The sequence below is a fragment of the Cucumis melo genome, unplaced genomic scaffold (genome assembly GCF_025177605.1).
Source record: "Cucumis melo cultivar AY unplaced genomic scaffold, USDA_Cmelo_AY_1.0 utg001719l, whole genome shotgun sequence".
Lineage (NCBI taxonomy): Eukaryota > Viridiplantae > Streptophyta > Magnoliopsida > Cucurbitales > Cucurbitaceae > Cucumis > Cucumis melo.
In genome coordinates, this window is record NW_026124744.1 from 2,252 (window position 1) to 7,500 (window position 5,249).

General features: G+C 33.2%; 3 non-coding genes across 3 annotated transcripts; 2 read left to right on the forward strand and 1 right to left on the reverse strand.

The window, feature by feature from the left end:
- The first annotated feature begins 303 nt into the window (after positions 1 to 303).
- On the forward strand, positions 304 to 390 carry TRNAS-GGA (transfer RNA serine (anticodon GGA)). Its single transcript has one exon. It is a non-coding gene; the product is annotated as a tRNA-Ser (tRNA).
- A 1,261-nt stretch (positions 391 to 1,651) lies between these two features.
- On the reverse strand, positions 1,652 to 1,724 carry TRNAT-UGU (transfer RNA threonine (anticodon UGU)). The gene has a single exon. It is a non-coding gene; the product is annotated as a tRNA-Thr (tRNA).
- A 1,603-nt stretch (positions 1,725 to 3,327) lies between these two features.
- On the forward strand, positions 3,328 to 3,400 carry TRNAF-GAA (transfer RNA phenylalanine (anticodon GAA)). Its single transcript has one exon. It is a non-coding gene; the product is annotated as a tRNA-Phe (tRNA).
- Positions 3,401 to 5,249: the final 1,849 nt, after the last annotated feature.

Below are 5,249 nucleotides of genomic sequence, written 5' to 3' on the forward strand. Positions count from 1 at the left end.
ATGATACAAAAAAGAGCAAAAAGAATCGAATAATCATTCTATGATTCATAACTTGTGACTAGATATATGTATGGGATAAACAGTTGTTGGTGAAAAATCGAAAACTGTAAAAGTCGAATTTTTAGAAAAAAGGAATCATAGTTTAAAAAACTAAATAGAATCATGAGCTAAAAGTATCCATTAAACATAGTTAAAAAAAAAATTATTTGTATAGTTAGAATTGGTTGGACGTGCCTATCAAAAAAAAAATTGAATATTAATGACTCACTATTAACTCGGTTTCTGGGCCATAATCATTCTGTAGGAGAGATGGCCGAGTGGTTGAAGGCGTAGCATTGGAACTGCTATGTAGGCTTTTGTTTACCGAGGGTTCGAATCCCTCTCTTTCCGTACTAATTCAACAATGTTACTGACCACAATGTATCAAATCAAATAACAATCGATACTATTATTCCAACGGTTAGACCTTTATGGATTCTTTATTTCGAATTTTTGTGGTACGGAAACGAAAAGACTGGAAAGAATGCACAAGAGATGAAAATCCCCCTACCGATCAATGATAGATGAATGATAGAAAAATTTCCGGATCAAAACCTTACTTTCCTTCGGTCTCTTTACTTAGACTTCGGCGAAGGGGGAGGACGAAATTGTCCGAACCCTTGTTTTTTAGTTAGGTTTAAGTCTGACGAGAATAATATTCTACAACGAGCAATTCATTTATTTTTAAACTGACCCATTTACTATCTATTATTTGATTGACTAATCCTTTATATTGCAATGGCTGAAGAGTCAAATGTTTTGGCAATTCCTGAGGGGGGGATGAATCAAGATAATTTTGAATCAGTGTTCTCGATTTTTTTTCATCTTTTGCTGTAATAATATCTCGGGGTTTGCACCGATAACTTGGTATATCCACTATAGAACCATTAACTAAAATATGTCTATGATTAACTAATTGTCGGGCTTGAGGAATAGTCGAAGCCATACCCAATCGAAAAAGGATGTTATCCAAACGCATTTCAAGTAATTGTAGTAAAACTTGACCCGTTGATCCTTTGGCTTTTCCGGCGATACGAACGTATTTAAGTAATTGTCGTTCTGTAAGACCATAATGAAAACGCAATTTTTGTTTTTCTTCTAAACGAATACGATATTGAGATTTTTTACCGGAACGCGATTGGTTTTTAAGATCGTTTCCGGTTTTGGGCCTTTTACTAGTTAGTCCCGGTAAAGCCCCCAGACGGCGTATTTTTTTGAAACGAGGCCCTCTGTAACGCGACATAAAGACTCCTTATTTTATTTTATTTAAATTTCATAAACATTTTATTTTATTTAAATTTCATAAACTTAAATGAAAACTAAATGATAAATATTATAAATGAAGTGAAATCCAGTAAAGTATTGTACTACAAAACAAAGAATAATTAGATAACTTGGATCAATATCCGGATCCTATTGTATATGTAAATGATATAAAAAAGTAAGAGTTCCTTTCTTGATTTGTTCTACAGAAATAGAACCCCTCCTTTAGTCATAAAGGTAAGTAAGTTCCTACGACATCATAGATCGGTGACCTTTGAAAAAGGGTAAGAAGTCGTTTCTTTATTTATTTGATTTATCAATTATGTCAAAAATAAAATCAATAGAGAAAAGCCGGCTATCGGAATCGAACCGATGACCATCGCATTACAAATGCGATGCTCTAACCTCTGAGCTAAGCGGGCTCACATAACAGAAATGTTACATGCATAGTAATTTACTAAATTACTGGGATCTTAGCTATTCCTAATTAATATGAATATAGAATCTAATTTCATTTCAAATAAATATTCAATATTGGAATTGTTCTATTATAGAACATAATAATTAATATAACGATTAATAGAATATAGCGATAGAAAATTTTGATCTATTTATCAAATGGATGTGTATCAATAATTAATGTGTTAATCTTAATTGCATTTAATGCAATTGAGATGATAATGAAGCGTTTCTATGTTTTCATTCTGAAAGGTGGAAGATAAGACGAACAAGGGAATCGACCGTTTAAGTATTAAATTTTTTACTAAAAAAATAATAGAAAGAGGGGCAAATATATATGTTCATATATCTATCTATATTGATATATATTGAATTGCAGATACAGAAATGATAGAATCATTTTGGATCGGAACAAATATGGGTCTCCGATAGAGAAGAGAGAGATGAAAGAAGATAGACAAGAAATCCAATAGGAGGAAACACTTTTCAATAGAGGAATCGGTATTCTAATGACTTGAGTGGTTCCAGTATAATACAAATGAAAGAAAACGGGGAAGGACATCATAATGCGATACTAATCTTAAAAGAGGGGGATATGGCGAAATCGGTAGACGCTACGGACTTAATTAGATTGAGCCTTGGTATGGAAACCTACTAAGTGATAACTTTCAAATTCAGAGAAACCCTGGAATTAAAAATGGGCAATCCTGAGCCAAATCCTTTTTTCCGAAAAAAAAGGGTAGGTGCAGAGACTCAATGGAAGCTGTTCTAACAAATGGAGTTGACGACGTTGCGTTAGTAAAGGAATGAATCCTTCCATCGAAACTCCAGAAACGATGAAAGATAAACGTATTACGTACTGAAATACTATATTGATTAATGACAACTCGAATCTCTATTTTTTATATTTCTATAATTTTTTATATTTATATTTATATATATATATAAAATTATATATAAAAATGAACGAATTGTTATGAATCGATTCCAAGATCTACAAGTTGAAAAAATAATCGAATATTCATTGATCAAATCATTTACTCCATCATAGTCTGATAGATCTTTTGAAGAATTGATTAATCAGATCGAATAGAATAAAGATAGAGTCCCATTCTACATGTCAATAACGACAAAAATGAAATTTATAGTAAGAGGAAAATCCGTCGACTTTTAAAATCGTGAGGGTTCAAGTCCCTCTATCCCCAAAACCCTAAAAAGGCCCGTTGGCCTCTTTAATTATTTATCCGTTCATTAGCAATTCAGACTTTGTTATGTTTCTCATTCATTCGACTCTTTCACAAGCGTATTTGAGCGGAAATTTGATTTCTTATCACAAGGCTTGTGGTATATATTCTATATGATAGACGTACAAACGAACATCCTTGCGCAAGTAATCTGTGAAATTTGAATGATTAACTGTCTACTGTACTGAAACTTCGAAAGGCTTATCCAAGCCCTGAAATTTCGTATATCTTCAAAAAGAAGACTTTGGAATACCTTTTTTCTTATTTACAATTGACATAGACCAAAGTCATCTATTAAAATAAGGATAATGTGTCGGAAATGGCCGGGATAGCTCAGTTGGTAGAGCAGAGGACTGAAAATCCTCGTGTCACCAGTTCAAATCTGGTTCTTGGCACATCATGAATTTGTATGAGTATCTATTCTACGGATTCATTAATAATATAGATCATGAAAAATACTGATACATGATGATGTCTGGAAATCTACCCTTTAACTAAACTATATATATTTTTTACTCTATTTATAGATGTCGAAAATAGACAAGTAAAGATAAAGAGGATATTTATAGAAATATGTAAAGGATGTATATAGATATGTAAAAGAAAAGAATTTTCTTTTGTTTCCTCTTCTTTTTTATTTGTTCATACTCTGTCTCCTGGCGTTCAATTCCTATTTTATACATATTTGAAAGTTTCAATTAGTTCCTTATAAGACCCAAAAGTCTAGTCTAGGGGAGTTGAAAGGCGGGAATGGCCAAGATTCATCTCAGATACAGTACAAATAGAATCCGATTCTCTTTTCATATTATATTTCTTCATTTCACCCTATGTGACTTTTTAAAGCACATCTATAAGTCATATGCGTGATACATAGTTCATAATGCAGAACTCATTTAGTTCATCCTATTAGCTTGTGGCTCATCCAAAATAAGTATCTTACAAATTGGATAATCTCACCAAATCTCTAATTGTATTTTTTTTAATCAATAATAATAAGATGAATGAGACTTCAATTACTATGCTATATCTATAAGAGAACGTAAAAATGTATTTGAATATCTTGAGTTGTCGAAGTGAAGATTAGTTTCGTATTATTTAATGAGCATCTTGTATTTCATAAAAATTGGGGGCAATATAATCCTTACGTAAGGGCCATCCTACCCAACTTTCAGGCATTAAGATACGCTTTAGACGTGGATGATTATCATAAGAAATTCCCAACATATCATAAGATTCCCTTTCTGGAAAATCCGCACTTTTCCAAACCCAGAAAACAGACGGAATTTTAGGATTTATCCTTGCGGCAAATACTTTTATGCATACCTCTTCCGGTTGATCTATACCATACTCGATTCTCGTAAGATGATACACACTAGCTAACAGTCCGCCTGGTGCTACATCATAAGCACATTGGGAACGTAGATAATTGTAACCATATACATATAAAATGACTGCAATGGAATGCCATTCCTCGGGCTTTATTTGTAAAGTCTCTATTCCTTGGTAATCGAAACCCAAAGATCTATGAACCAGTCCATGTTTGACTAGCCAAGAAGACAAATTACCCTGCATCTTCTCCCCCCCCCCATTTTTTTATTTTTATTTGTATAAGTATTTCCCATTTACAATGAAAAATTGATGAAGATTCACTCGTTCTTTGCTTTGTTATTCTGTACAAAAAAAGTATACGGCCTAATTTACTAATTCGTAGGAAGAGACTGCACTTTTGTATTTGAAAAAAGTTTCAGGAGGGATGATCTCTGAAGTAGATGATGGTTGATAGAGTAATCCTTGATCGTAATTTCCAGTATTAGTACTTGGGCCAACATGAAATTTGTGATTGGTAGTAAAACACCGATTTTCCTCTTGAGACTTAATTCGATCTTCATAGATTTCTCGAGATATTTTCTTACGAAGTTTTGTTATAGCATCTATAACAGCCTCGGGTTTAGGCGGACAACCCGGCAAATACACATCGACAGGAATTAACTTATCGACTCCCCGAACAGTACTATAAGAATCGGTACTGAACATCCCTCCTGTAATTGTACATGCTCCCATAGCAATAACATATTTTGGTTCAGGCATTTGCTCATATAATCTTACTAAAGAAGGAGCCATTTTCATTGTTACCGTACCCGCTGTTAAAATTAAGTCTGCCTGTCTAGGACTAGATCTTGGTACCAGTCCATAACGATCAAAGTCGAATCGTGAACCTATTAATGAAGCGAATTCAATGAAGCA